The 15,758-nt window shown below is 44.3% G+C and overlaps 1 protein-coding gene across 4 annotated transcripts in view; it reads right to left on the bottom strand.

The window, feature by feature from the left end:
- The window catches only part of scamp5a (secretory carrier membrane protein 5a), a 60,521-nt gene extending 46,617 nt beyond the window's left edge, over nt 1-13,904 (bottom strand). The window contains exons 1-3 of one of the 4 annotated variants that reach the window (XM_043680200.2): nt 13,739-13,904; nt 8,746-8,825; nt 8,217-8,344 (exon numbers count right to left, since the gene is read on the bottom strand). The gene's annotated coding sequence lies outside the window, so the exon portion shown is untranslated. Of the gene's footprint in view, nt 1-8,216; nt 8,345-8,745; nt 8,826-13,538; nt 13,672-13,738 lie in introns of those variants that run through there. The other 3 variants (XM_087982076.1, XM_043680199.2, XM_043680201.2) reach the window with 3 other exon arrangements.
- Between the last annotated feature and the right edge of the window lie 1,854 nt (nt 13,905-15,758).

Below are 15,758 nucleotides of genomic sequence, written 5' to 3'. Positions count from 1 at the left end.
AGGTGGGGAGTGGTGCCGGTGTAATTACGGAAGATCAACTGCTCTACGTAGCCAACAAAGAGACAGGGATAGCTGGGGCCCATACATGTGCCCATGGCTACCCCTTTGGTCTAGAGGAAGTGGGAGGATTCAAAGGAGAAATTGTTAAGGGTGAGGACCAGTTCGGTCAAACGAATGAGAGTGTCGGTGGAAGGGTACTGTTGGGGACGTCTGGAGAGGAAAAAAAAACGGAGGGCTTGGAGGCCCTGGTCATGGTGGATGGAGGTGTAAAGGGATTGGATATCCATGGTGAAGATGAGGTGTTGGTGGCCGGGGAAACGGAAGTCTTGGAGGAGGTGGAGGGCGTAGGTGGTGTCTCGAACTTATGTGGGGAGTTCCTGGACTTGGGGGGAATAGGACAGTGTTGAGGTAGGTAGAGATGAGTTCAGTGGGACAGGAGCATGCTGAGACAATGGGTTGGCCAGGCTTGTGGCTCTTGGGCAGGAGGTAGAACCGGGCAGTGCAGGGTTCCCGGACTATGAAGTTGGAAGCTGTGGGTGGGAGATCTCCTGAGGTGATGAGGTTCTGTATGGTCTGGGAAATGATGGTTTGGTGATGGGGGGTGGGGTCATGGTCGAGGGGGCAGTAGGAAGAGGTATCCTCGAGTTGACGTTTGGCTTCAGCAGTGTAGAGGTCAGTTCGCCAGACTACCACTGCACCCCCTTTATCCGCTGGCTTGATGGTGAGGTTGGGACTGGAGCAGAGGGATTGGAGGGCTGCGCCTTGTGAGGGTGAGGGGTTGGAGTGGGGGAGAGAGGTAGACAGGTTGAGGCGGTTAATGTCCCGGCGGCAGTTGGAAATGAGGTCGAGAGCAGGTAATAGGTCAGCGCAGGGTGTCCAGGTGGATGCAGTGTGTTGGAGGTGGGCGAAGGGGTCCTCGGAAGTTGGGCGGGAGTCCTAATTGTGAAAGTAAGCTCGGAGGCGGAGGCGACGGAAGAATTGTTCGACGTCATGGCGTGTATTAAATTCATTGATGCGTGGACGGAGGGGGATGAAGGTGAGTCCTTTGCTGAGGACTGATCGTTCGTCCTCAGTGAGGGGGAGGGGATGGTGAAAACTCGGCAGGGCTGGGAGCTGGTGTGGGTGCAGAGCTGGGAGTGGGAGCGGAACCTGTAACTGGAGTGGGTGTGATGGTGGGAGGAATGGGGGTGGAGTAGTTGGGATCTGGTGTGGGTGTAGTCATTGTTTTTACCTCCTAGATTGTAAGTTGTTTATATTTATTACAAAAGAACCTTAAGTCCTTCATGAAAGAAACAAAGCAGACAGCAGCAAAAGGAAAACGCACATTATGCTAGATGAAAATTAGTTCAGTGTCAGGGTGCAAAAAAAAAAGTAGGAGAAGCTTGAAGGCAAAGACAACTTTAGAAAGAGTAAACATGTGGACAGAAAACCTGTTCAGGCTCACAGATAGTGACACATTGTCAAACTTTGGGAAAAGCCCAGGTGATCACGTTGGAATAGGACTCAATTACTGGTAAGTCTGTGTCTCAAGAAGTGACCTTCAAAATGAAAGCTGGTGCATAGGACGTGCACAAAAGCAGCCATACAGCTTCTTCAGTCTGATCCACATTTCAATACAATCACGGCTGACTTTCTCCCTCAACTCCTTGTTCCCAGCTACTCCCCATATACCTCAGTTTCCTGACAGATCAAAGATCCATCCATCACATTTAGTCAGCAATGGATGACCCACTGCTTTCTGGGTTTGGGAATTCTGAAGGTTTATACATGTCTCAGTGAGGAAATTTATCACCTCAGTCCTAAGTGACTGATTCCTTATCCCGAGACTATGCCCACTTCCCTACAAGCAGTCCAAACAGTTACAGCACAAAAACCCAAAATATAAATATTAAAACTAAACTGCAGTAAAATGGTTGACTCTTAGCTGCCCTTTGGAATGGCCTAGGGAGCTACTCAGTTCAAGGACAATTAGGGATAAGCAAAATTGCTGGCTCTGCCAGTGATGCACACATCCCACAAAAGAATAAAACAAATAACTTCAATGAGACAACTGAACAAGTTATTTAAAAAATATTTGAGCTAAATGTAACAGTTCACAATTTTACTGCAAGCTTACGAGGTGTTTATTTGCATCTGAAATTGCACAAAGCACTGTTCAACTCTGGAATTGGAGTTGTTGACTTTTCCTCTGCTAAATTATTCATTTTACAAATACAGATTCATAAAATGTTTTCAAATTTAAATAAAGACTGAAAATCTTAGCCAATAAACAAAGTGCAGCTTCTGCCAAAGTTACTTTATCAATCCACTGCAAAGGTAGACAGATTTTACTGAATTCTATACACAATGGATTATTAACAACTGTCTATGCAGAAAGTTCCAACACCACCTCTCTTGCATTTTGCAATTCTCACCATATGATCTGCATTCAACAGCTTTAAAGCGGATTTTTTTTTTTAAATTGCAAAAGGCAAAGGGAATCTTTGAGGTGTTTTTAGCTTTACACCCATCTTGGAAACATTACCTTTTATTGTGCAGTCGTATCAGTTTTCATTAGTGATTATGCTGAAATGAATACGTACAAAACAATGCTTCTTCAAGCAACCTACTTTATGTTTAAAAAACACCTTCAGTTAATAAGCTGACTGCAAACTTCGCCAAATACTTTATCCATTCAGTTGCGGAGGTGTATTTTTAAATCTAAAATATCAAAATATATGACACCACAGCCATGCAAGTTCTTTTCTATGTTGTTTGTGCAATTTTAGAAAAGTCCAATATCAAAGATAAGTGCCTCTACATCTCAGAATTAAACACAGCAATAACGGCTTAATCCCAGACTTCAAGATTCAGAGTTTGAGGATTGCAGAATTGGTAAGACACTCAAGTGCATAAAAGTCACCAAAATATCAGAATATGATTTAGCGGACTTTCTGACATACCTCCCATTGCTGAGTGATTTGCTTGCTGGATAACTAGCACTGAATTTTCTTTTCCAGAAATTTCATACATAAAAAAATGAAAAGGGTAAGGGTGATCCAAAAATCAAGAACTCAAATGCAATGACGTGATTTAAGGTCGGGTTTGAGGTGATGTTACTTAAGAATTCAAAATTAGGCATAATAAAGGACATCACAAGTAGCATCTTTACGTGAGGAATAAGTAAGTTTTTTTTAAAAAAAGTTCATTCATGAAGTGTGGGCATTGCAGGCTTACCCATCCTTAGCTGCCCTTGAGATGATGGTGGTAAGCTACTTTCTTGAACCTCTGCGGTCCATTTAGAGTCAGAGAGATGTACAGCATGGAAACAGACCCAATCTAGTCCCATCTGCCAGCACCCAGCTCCTCACAATGCAGTTGGGGTGGGGGGGGGGGGGGGGGGGGGGGAAGGTTTCAGGACTTCACCCAGCAACAATGAAGGAACACAAACATTTAAGTCAGGACGGTGAGTGGTTAGGACAGCAGCTGATGTACCCTTTACCCTTATTCTCCCAAATCATAGTGTCAGGAGTTTAGAGGCACTGTTTATAAAAGTTCAGGGTTGAGTAAATCGAACAGACAGATTTGTCTTTGACAGTATCAAGTTTCTTGAGTCAGGCAAATAGGGAGTATTTCGTTGCATTGCTGACTTTGTGTCTTTTATATGGTGCACAGGCTTTGGGGAGTCTGGTGGTGAGTTACTCACTGCAGGATTTCTCATCTGTGACCTGCTCTTGAACCAATATTATTTATAAGGCTGGTCAAGTTCAGTTCTGATTAGATTAGATTAGATTACAGTGTGGAAACAAGCCCTTCGGCCCAACAAGTCCACACCGACCCGCCGAAGCGAAACCCACCCATACCCCTACATTTACCCCTTACCTAACACTACGGGCAATTTAGTATGGCCAATTCACCTGACCCTGCACATCTTTGGACTGTGGGAGGAAACCGGAGCACCCGGAGGAAACCCACGCAGACACGGGGAGAACGTGCAAACTCCACACAGTCAGTCGCCTGAGGCGGGAATTGAACCCGGGTCTCTGGCGCTGTGAGGCAGCAGTGCTAACCACTGTGCCACCGTGCCGCCCGAAACACGGTGGTAACACGCAGGATACTCAGTGATGGTAATACCATTTGTGCTGATACTATAGCTCGAAGGTGCACTTTGTCTTGGTTTTTTCAAATGAAAAGAGGTTGAGTTAGAGGTGGAAAATGGTCTGTTTCAAGCCAATAAAGTAAACAGCTTGTGAAGGCTTGGGATTTTCTTTTAAGTTTCCTAATAGAATTAAGTTATTCCAATTCTTCCTTGTTCTGTTTGTATTTTTGCTATAGGGTAAGAACAGGTTTTGTTTTAAAAAGGAAAGCTAGATTGCAAAAACAAAACAAACAGAAGTCCATGTTAAGAAAATTAATCTTGCCTGCAGCATGGATAGTGCACTGGCCTGTTGGATCCAATGACCTATAAAACCCACGTAAGTTGGATAACTGATCACAGGGAAAGAAATAGAACATCGAAAAATACATCGCAGTACAGGCCCTTTGGCCCTGGATGTTGCGCCGATCCAAGCCCACCTAACCTACACTAGCCCACTATCCTCCATATGCCTATCCAATGCCCGTTTAAATGCCCATAAAGAGGGAGAGTCCACCAATGCTACTGGCAGGGCATTCCATGAACACAACTCGCTGAGTAAAGAATCTACCCCTAACATCTGTCCTATACCTACCACCCCTTAATTTAAAGCCATGCCCCCTTGTAATAGCTGACTCCATACGTGGAAAAAGGTTCTCATGGTCAACCCCATCTAAACCCCTGATCATCTTGTACACCTCTATCAAGTCACCCCTAAACCTTCTTTTCTCCAATGAAAACAGCCCCAAATGCCTCAGCCTTTCCTCATACGATCTTCCTACCATACCAGGCAACATCCTGGTAAACCTCCTCTGCACCCGTTCCAGTGCCTCCACATCCTTCCTATAGTATGGCGACCAAAACTGCACACAATATTCCAGATGCAGCCGCACCAGAGTCTTATACAACTGCAACATGACCTCAGGGCTCCGGAACTCAATTCCTCTACCAATAAAAGCCAGTACGCCATATGCCTTCTTCACCGCACTTATTTACCTGGGTGGCAACTTTCAGAGATCTGTGTACACCCTCTGCTCATCCACACTACCAAGTATCCGACCATTAGCCCGTCTTTTTGTTACTCTTACAAAAGTGACTCACCTCACACTTACCTACACTGAACTCCATTTGCCACCTTTCTGCCCAGCTCTGCAGCTTATCTATATCCCGCTGTAACATGACACATTCTTCCTCACTGTCAACAACTCCACCGACTTTCGTATCATCCGCAAACTTGCTCACCCAACCTTCTAGCCCCTCCTCCAGGTCATTTATAAAAATGACAAACAGCAATGGTCCCAAAACAGATCCTTGCGGAACACCGCTAGTAACTGCACTCCAAGATGAACCTTTACCGTCAACTACTACCCTCTGTCTTCTTCCAGCCAGCCAATTCCTAATCCAAACCTCCAACTCACCCTCAATGCCATACCTCCGTATTTTTTGCAGTAGCCTACCATGGGGAACCTTATCAAACGCCTTACTAAAATCCATATACACCACATCTACCGCTTTACCCTCGTCTATCTCCTTAGTCACCTTCTCAAAGAATTCAATAAGGTTTGTGAGGCACAACCTGCCCTTCACAAAACCATGCTGACTATCCTTGATCACATTATTCCTATCCAAATGTTCATAAATCCTATCCCTTACAATTCTCTAAGACTTTGCCCACAACAGAAGTGAGACTCACCGGCCTATAGTTACTAGGGTTATCCCTACTCCCCTTCTTGAACAAGGGAACCACATTTGCTATCCTCCAGTCTACTGGCACTATTCCTGTAGACAACGAGAACATAAAAATCAAGGCCAATGGCTCTGCAAACTCCTCCCTTGCTTCCCAGAGAATCCTAGGATAAATGCCATCAGGCCCAGGGGACTTATCTATTTTCACCCTTTCCAGAATTTCCAACACCTCTTCCCTACGTACCTCAAAGCCATCCATTCTAATTAATTGTGACTCAATATTCACATCGGCAATAATATCCTGTTCCTGAGTGAATACTGACGAAAAGTATTCATTCAGTGTCTCCCCAATCTCTTCAGCATCGACACACGCAACTTCCCACTACTATCCTTGACTGGACCTATTCCTACCCTAGTCATTCTTTTATTCCTGACATAACTATAGAAAGCCTTAGGGTTTTCCCTAATCCAACCAAGGACTTTTCATGTCCCCTCCTTGCTGCTCTTAGCTCTCTCTTCAGATCCTTCCTGGCTACCTTATAACTCTTAATTGCCCCAATTGAACCTTCACGCCTCATCTTTACATAGGCCACCCTCTTCCATTTAACAAGAGATTCAATTTCCTTATAAAACCATGGCTCCCTCACATGACCCTTTCCTCCCTGCCTGACAGGTACATACTTTTCAAGGACACTCAATAGTTGCTCCTTGAACAAGCTCCACATATCAATTGTATCCATGCCTTGAAGCCTACTTTTCCAAGCCACACATCCTAGGTCGTGCCTCACCGCATCATAATTTCCCTGCCCCCAGCTATAACTCTTGCCCTGCAGTGCACACTTATCCCTCTCCATCACTAGAGTAAAAGTCACCAAATTGTGGTCACTGTCCCCAAAGTGCTCACCTACCTCCAATTCTAACACCTGGCCTGAATGGATAGATGTTGTCAGCTGCAACCGAAAGAGATTGCTACAAGTACAAAATTCAAATGAGAGAGAGTGTCATAAGCAATAAAACATACTTGGAACCTAACAACTTGAATCAACCTTAAGTAACTTTGCAAAACAGACAGCAATTACTGAAGTTCAGCCGTGATGTTCATCAGATGTTTCCAGACACATCTTAAGGCAAAGCAATATAATACTAACTCAAGGAAAAGAACAAGCAATATCAATCCTGACCATATCTTCACATCTTCCAGAACTGAAACTCACTAGTTTCTTCAGCACTTGTGGGGTAGCCATAGCTCTGGTGGTAGCACTTTCACATTCGTCAGAAGGTTGTGGATTCAAGTTATACTCCAGGACTGGAGTATAAAAACCATGACCAGAACAGCAGCACAATACTGAGCAATAGGTGATTTTACCTTTTGAGGAGATGAGACATTCAAAGTCCCATCTGACTGTAAGCTCTAAGAGCTCCGTTGGCACTATTTTCAAAAGCAAAGCAGCATGATGCTCTGCGCCATATAACGATCCCCCCATATTCCTCAAACAGCAGCTCAAAAACAAACCCTGATCATTGTGTTGCTGCTTGCTCTTCACAAACTGGCTGCCGTGTTTCCAACAAACACTTCATAGTGATTGGTTTTCAAAAGTACTACATCAGCTTTAAAGCACTTTGAGATACCTGGTGGCTGTGAACAGCACTGTGTGAATGCAAGTCATTCTCTCAGACAAATAATCACACACATGACAGGGAGAGATGGCTTTCCATCAAAAATAAACAGTCCTGTAGAACTCAGCAGGTCTGGCAGCATCAGAGGAACGAGAGCGAGAGTTCAATTCCGTCTAACCGGTCATGAAGAACATGATCCCAAACTAAACCAGTCCCACCTGCCTGCTCCTTGCCCATATCCCTCCAAATGTTAAAGTTATTAAAAGAACTAACTCCAGCATATACTACATAGCACGTGAATATAAATGTTCAAGGACATAAGAAATACCAGCAGTAGGAAGTCATTTAGTCCTTCCAGCCTATATTACCATTCAACAACTTTTGCTGATCTTTAACCTCAACGCCATTTTCCTGTATTGTACTATACTGCTTACTTCCCTTGTGATGAAAGTTGTGCAAAATATTATGATTTTTGGAACTTGCTTTAGAAAGAGAGGTATATAGATAGATAGATTAGTGCTGTGTAGGAAAAATCAGAAAGTCATTCTGGAACCAATACTTAAATACATCAATTCCAAGACGACAAGTAACTGCCATGAAGGGCAGAGTTTTACCAGAACCAGCTCGGAGGAAAATTAAAAATTTGAGAAAGGAGTATAATTTATTTTAACTCTATAACAGCTAGTGTTGTGAAACACTAGACACGGCTTCTGCAGAACAAATTAAAATATCTTTGTGATAGCTGAGACTACATATTTGGGAATAAACTATGCTAGTAGCTGGAGAGTCAGATACTTACAGATGGCTAACAACAGGATGTGGTCAGTGCGTCTGTAATTAGACACTGCCACATTGGATATAATTATAGAGCAGGTAGTCGGGTTTGAGCGCTCTTGGGAGTCTGCGACGAAGACAGACTCCGATCACCTTGAAAACAAAAAGTTATTCGAATGCTCATCAGTTAATAAAATATTAATAATAAATCTATTTGAAAACGACAGCAAGTCTAAATTAAAAAAACTTGTTGTAGAACAAATGACGTGTCGGAGTCAAACAGAACTTTGTCTTGTAAGCTAAATAGCTCTCTGTTGCAACATTAACCAACAAATAGCATCCACTTACATAGATGGAGCCAATGCTGCAGTACTCTGGTGAAAGAGATCAAAATTGACTATCATGTGCATATGATCCACCTGACAGTGCTGGGACTAACAGCTTTAACTCGGTCATATCCAGCAGTTCATTTCTAAATTGCCCAAAGGATCCAAATTAACAGGATTAAAGTGGTTGGAGAAATCAAACCAGAACTCTCACAAATAGGTCCTTACCTCTGTCACAAGTTATATTAGGATGCCACCAGTGCTGTTTCTTTCCCCTCTTTTCTTATCAGCCTCCAACTTCTTTTGTCCTGCAATTTTTAAAAGCACAAAAGAAAAGGTTTTAAATTCTAGCCCAGCGTGGGTGCTGTTCAAGGATGTTTGTGTACATAATTAATGGTTTTCAAAACTAAGTGCTGCAATTTCCATAATAATAATTAGAGCCAACACCAGCTCCGCCACAGAAAGCTAGCCAATCCACAAGGATACACTCTAAAGGCCTCAATTGTGCAGTACGCCAAAATATTAAACAGTACAAGAAATGGTTTCTTTGAACAAAACAGGTGTTTGCTTCCATTGTACTAAAATGACTGCAGTGAGCAGAATCACTCCCTGCTGGTGACATTGCCATGACAAAACGAAAAGCAAAATTCACTTCAACACAATAGCAATCGAACCAAATTTATGTACAATAAACAAAACCATTGCTAAGTGCAACACTTTCTCCTATCTCTCACTGTTAACAAAAACTCAATTGTTAAAAATAGTATTATTAGACTCATTGTGAGCAACACCATGGGTTAGCTAATCAAGAAAACAGAGCATCCATTAAGTAACAAATACTAGATCAACAAAATGTTACACTGGGTTAGAATTGCAATGTCAGCCATTTATAGATATGGCTATTTTAGTATTAACATGTAGTCAAAGTATGAATTGCAGTAATAAACAAGTTATCCTTCCCATCTTTGAATCAAACATGATCTGATCTTGCTTTACAAATTTATGAATTGCGAGCAGCAGTACGCCACTTGTCCTTCAATATTGTTAATAAGGTCATGGCTGATCACATTTTGGGACAGCATTAACTCCCCAGTTAGTCTTAAGATGATGGTGGTGAGTTGCATTCTTAGGTACATCCACAGTACTGTTGGAGAAGTAGCTCCAGGATTTTCAAACAGTGACAACAAAGGAACAACAAAACTGATCCAAGTGAGGATGGTGTGTGGCTTGGAGGAGAACTTGCAGCTGGCGGTGTTCCCAAGAATCTATTGCCCTCATCCTTCCAGGCAAATACCACAGATTTGGAGAGTGCTGTCAAGCGAGAGGTCACAGTGCATGGATAGTGGAGGGACCTAACAGTTTAAGGTGTCAGAGGAGATGCTAATTAAGTGGCTGCTTAGTCCTGGATTGCGTGACACTTGTGTTGAATATTGTCGCATCTGCATTCATCCTGGCAAGTTGAAAAGAGGCACTCACTTCCGATTAGATTCCAAAAGGAAGTGAGGAATTTCAGGATATGTGGTCTCGTTTTAGTGATCAAAACATGAACACATTTTCTTCCAGGTCATGGGCAACCTAGAAAACGGAGGAACAGGAATTGGCCATTTAGCTACCATTAGATCATGGCCAATCTAAGACTTAACTTCATTTACCGGTTTTAGAATCAAATAGCTAGAAAGAACAAAAAAACAACCTAATTTTTAAACCTGGCTAATTAATTGTTCAGTACCTTTGCAGACAAACATGCAGAACTTATTTAAAGTGTTTCCTCATGTTCACTTCTGAAAGATCTAGATTTGCAAATTAAAACTATTCCTCACCCCTTAACCAGTCTTTAATTAGCAAAGTAGTTTCTCCCAATCTATTCTGTCCAATTCTAGAGAACTTTAATCAAATCACTCTCTGACCTTCTAAACTCCAGGTGTACTCCAGTTTTAGGCTAATCTGTGAGATTGTGTTGTACATAAAGAATGGAGAATGTTTAGGGCTGTTGTAGTGTCTCTATCTCTGAGCAAGAAAGCTTGAAGTGCTATCTGTTCCAGACTTTGTCATAACATGTCTGAAATGACTGAATAAAGATAATCCACATTCCTTGTTTGATTGCTTCTTTGTACCTCAACTTTTGCAACCTAGGTTGCATCTCAATTTATCTATAAACGCAGTCCCAAAGGCCAATATGTCCTCAGGTGTCAGTCAAAAATTGCACACAGTACTCTGGTGTAATCTAACTGGTGCTGCGTGTAGCTGAAACAATCTGTACCAGCTTGGATTCTATCACTCTAGCATTTTGAGTTTTTTTTATTCTATGAAAATAATTAAACATTACAGCAGGGCGGGCAGTCAGCCTGTTGCATTGACAGGCTTTCCGCAAAAGCAATTCCACTGAAACTACATCGTCACCCTTTTCTCCCCAAGTCTGCAAATCTTTCTTCAGATAATGACTCAATTACTTTCTGAATCAAGACCACACTTTCAGGTGATACATCCCAGATCTTAACCACACATTATTTAGAACTGTTTTACCTCGTATCACCATTGCTTCTTTTGCAAATCACTAAAAATCAGTGTCCTCTGCTCCATGATCTGTCTACTGATACAAACAGTTTCTCTCTTGATTCTGATTTTGAATACCTGGCAAATCTCCTCCCAACCTCTTCCTCTTCAAGGAGGACAACCTTAACTTCTCCCATCTGTCTCCAACTCAAGTTTTGTTATAGTCCTAGACCAAACTATGAAATTGATGTTACAATTTGACTAGAAGGGACCATTAACAGGATTCCAAGGTTTTGAACAAAAAAAAACACTATACCATACAACATTAGAACAATGTATAACTTACATTCTAAACTCAAAATTAGCATATGGTAAATATGGTTAAGAAACTGTGATGGAACAACTGCAGCTCACACCAAAAAGATACGCAATGAAAACAAAGCCCAGGGATCACTCAGCAAATTCCCTCAAATATTAATGACATGGGTCACTGTATCTTATTAAAACTTCACAAGAGATTGTAAATTTTTCACTTCAACCAAGTTGGCCTCAAAACTTACTGAGTCACAAACTGACTCAATGCCTACTAACATTCTAACTGATCACTCTTCCTTCCTTCCTGGGTCTATGTTCCCCCAGACTCCAAAAAAATATACTCCAACACTTAACTGGTACAACTCCAACTTTTCACTTACAGCAATCTTCACCAAGTTAGAGCTACTCCTGAGCATGTATCCTTCTGCTCCTGCACCTCCTTCTGAATTTACTTCATCCTCCTCATTGCTTGCTACCAAAATAAATCATTTCAAAACTTGTCTGCATTTATTGTCATCTGCTAACTCACTTGGCTTGTATCGTTTGCAATGTGCATTTATTTTAATCAACCGGTTCGGATATGGTACAAACACATACAGCTCTTCTTTTACTTCACAGCAAGCTTAACATCAATTTTAAAAGTGGCATTTTTGAAGTTATTAAGCCTTGAAGTTATTAAATTCAGTTTGTAAACTCATCTTGTCAAATCCTCACAAGCAAACAGATTATTACTTAAAAAGGTGAACAACTGCAGAATCTTGACAGTCAGATGCTCTGGCACAAGTCACAATATGTTTCATGGAGATACATGTATAATCTAGCAAGTTAATGGTTGTTGTACAAGGTACCAGTGAGACCATGTCTTGAAAACTATGCTTTGGAGGGTGGTATCCTAAGTACCCACGTGGGTTGTCAATAGCTAATCATATGAAGACAAACTGGATAGGGTGCAGTTGTTTCCACTGATGTTTAGAAGAGGGGTTATGTGATTGAAGTGTAAATGATTCTGAATGATCTTCACAAAATGGCATAGAAAGGAGATTTCTTCTTGTGGGACTGTCCAGAATTAGGTGATTTTTTAAAAAATGAAGGGGTCACCCTTTCAAAAGCATAGATGAGGAGAGGTTTTGTTTCAAATCTCTCAACGTCGTGCACTTTTGGACCTCTGTCTTAGAAGGCAGTGAAGGTGTGGTCATTGAGTATTTTTATGACTATTGGATCAATTTTTGATAGGCAAGGGAATAAAGGTCTATCAGGGTAGATAAAAACATGAAACTCAAGCGAGAATAGCCATGAGTGTAATTGTAGGGTAAAGCAGTCTTAAGGGGCGCAACAGATGACTTATGTTCCTATTTCATACATTCACAAACCAGTTAACAAAAGTAAAACACAGATGCTGAAAATACTGATCAGGTTAGGCAGCCTCTGCAAAGAGAAAACAATCACAAATTTCCAGTTAAACTGTCCCTCACTAGTTGACAAATGCAGCACTGGAAAAGCACAGTCAGGTAGCACCTGAGCAGCAGGAGAATCGACGCTTTTAGCATAAGTTCTTCATCATTCCTGATGACTTAATTCTCCTGCTCCTTGGATGCTGCAGGACTGGCTGTGCTTTTCCAGCACCACACTTTTTGACTCTGATCTGCAGTCCTCACTCTACCAAAGCAGCTTCACCTAAAATGTTTCCAGCAATTTGATTTTTATTGAGACGAAAATCCCTCAAGTAATTAGTTTGCAACAAATGGGGAGAGAAAAAAAAAACACAGACAATAAGCTAGGAGCAAATTCCAGAGCACTGGTGCAAATTATATAATGCAACATGAAGGCAAAAAAGGTTCATCAGTAACCAGCCACCATATTGGCATACACTCCCAAATAAATACAGGTATGTCCATACACAAGAACAGGAGTCAGCCATTCAGTCCCCCTGCATCTGTTCCACCATTTAAGGAGATCATGGGCGACTTGTGGCTTAATTCCATTTGTCTGCCTTTGGCTAATATCCCCTAATACCATTTTTTTTTTGTTAAATCAAGCTTAGGTAACATACACAATATGGCAAGTAGATTTAATTCCAACAGCAGAGCCTGCATAATCACTTGGGAAAAAATGCATAAGGTGAAACACATCTAATTGCAAACGATGCACGAGATTTTCCCTGCTTAGAAAACGGCAGCGGGTTTTATTCCAAATAAATCTGCGGTGACAGTCACCTCAAAGACGCGATGTCAATATGATTTGCACTTTTATTAATGCAAGGTCGCCGCCGCCGTGCAATACATCTGGCCTGAGCTGGATGGTGCATTTGCCCTCTGTGTCAATGCCTGCCCTCTGCACCCGTGCTGCACAGACCCAGCTCCCCTGCTGCAACGCCAGGCCTAGCCTGACCTGACCGAGCCTGTCCTGCCCTTACCGTTCCAGTGGCTGACACTGCCAGGGGGACAGCCCGCGGGTGGAATCGGAGGTTCAGTTTGCTGGTTTCATTCTAGTCTCTATATTCACCCTCTCTCCCTCTCACACATACCCCCCCACCACCACCACCCCGGGTGTCCAGGTTAACCGTCGAGACGGCTTCCCTTTTTAATCTCTCTCTCTCTCCCCCGGAGACGCTTCCTTCGCCTTCACTTCACGGGAGCCACCTCTCGCGAGCAGGCATTCTGAACCCGCCCCTTCGCCGCCTGCCATTCAAACCCGGTCTCCCGTGGCAGCGCCCAGCCGTCCCGCTCCAGTTGGTCGCCGCCCCTGCCATTCAAACCCGGTCTCCCGTGGCAGCACCCAGCCGCCCCGCTCTAGTTGGTCGCCGCCCCTGCCACTCAAAGCGGTCCCGCCTCACGGCCATGCGCGCAGTCCAGTGGCTGCCGCCCCTGCCACTCAAAGCGGTCTCCCCCCCCCCGTGGTAACGCCCCGCTCCCGCCTTACCGGCATGCGCGCAGTCCAGTGGCTGCCGCCCCTGCCACTCAAAGCGGTCTCCCGTGGTAACGCCCCGCCCACTCGCGCCTCACCGCCAGGCGCGCAGTTCAGTGGCTGCCGCCCCTGTCACTCAAACCGGTCTCCCAGCGGCGGCGCCCTGCCCCCCTCGCCGCCAGCCGCTCGCTCCAGTTGGCCGCGAGCTCCAGGCAGTCTCCCGTGGTAACGCTCCACCCCCACACCGCCAAGCGCTCGGTCCAGTGGCTGCTGCCCCTGTCGCTCAAAGCAGTCTCCCGTAGTAACACCCCACCGTACCCCCGGCATTGTCTTGCGACCAGTCCAGTGGCTGCCGCCCCTGTCACTCAAACCGGTCTACCGTGGTAACGCACCGGCCCCTCATCGCCAGCCGCGCACTCCAATGGCTGCGCCCCCTGTCACTCAAACTGGTCGCCCGGCCGCTCCTGTCAGTCATATGCTTTGGCAACGCCCCGCTCCCTCCCACCTGGCGTAAGCCCCAACCGCTGATTCCGCTGTCACTCAAATCGGTATCCCGTGGCAATGTCCCGCCCCCTCACACCAGTGGTTGCTGCCCTTGTCACTCAAACCGGTCTCGTGCGGCAGTGCCCCACCCCGCGACACCAGCCGATCTCTCTAGTGGCTGCTGCCGCTGTCACTCAAATCAATCCCACGCGGCAATTCGCCGCCCCCTCGACCAGCAGCTCAGCCCAGTGGCTGTTTAGACCGTCATTCAGATGGATCTCCCGTGGCAACGCTCCGTGCCACTGGCGCAAAGCTGTCCCCAAGAGCAACGCCCCGGCCCCTCACCAACAGGGGCTCGCCCCATTGGCTGCTGCCCCTGTCACTCCAAACGGTCTCCAATAGCAACGCCCCGCCTACTGTCAATCAGGGATGCTCAATGGGACAAGTCTCTGCCAAAGCCTCCCATTGAAAGGAACCCCTGGATTGTCCTCAAATGTGGCCCAGAGAGGGCAAAGCAACAGGAGGATAGTGCCAACCTCATAATTAACAATAATTATCCACCTGCCCTCCCTCAGGGGTGGCGATGGTATGATGGAAATGTCAAGGGCTCTCATGCCGCAGAGGTAGCCTCCCTGCCTCTGAGGCAGGAGGTCTGGGTTCACGTCTAACCTGTTCCAGAGGTGCGTAATAATATCTCTGAACAGGGTGATAAAAATTGCTGGAGCTGTTTCTTAATGGCTCATGTGGCACAGCGGTAGTGTCCACATCTCTGAGCCAGGAGGTCCAGGTTCAAGTCCCACCTGCTCCAGAAAGGTTTAATAGCGTCCCTGAGTAGGGAAATAACCATGATGCTAATGTCAGAATTAAGTAATCCAAGGTCTCAAGCTAATACCCGAGTTCAAATCCTACTTTGTAACTCAGAGATATTAGATATTATCTAATTGTCCTATTCAGCGTCATTAGTACACACCTCTGGAGCAATTCAAATTCTATTAATAACATAAGGAGTTGAAAGCTCGTCTTTCAATTAGTTTGTGATAAAATCT

This window comes from Chiloscyllium plagiosum, unplaced genomic scaffold (assembly GCF_037043375.1).
Source record: "Chiloscyllium plagiosum isolate Xiang-an unplaced genomic scaffold, Cpla_swu_hap1 HiC_scaffold_42, whole genome shotgun sequence".
NCBI lineage: Eukaryota > Metazoa > Chordata > Chondrichthyes > Orectolobiformes > Hemiscylliidae > Chiloscyllium > Chiloscyllium plagiosum.
Note: the sequence above shows the minus strand (reverse complement) of the source record. Positions and strands in the feature narration are given on the sequence as shown.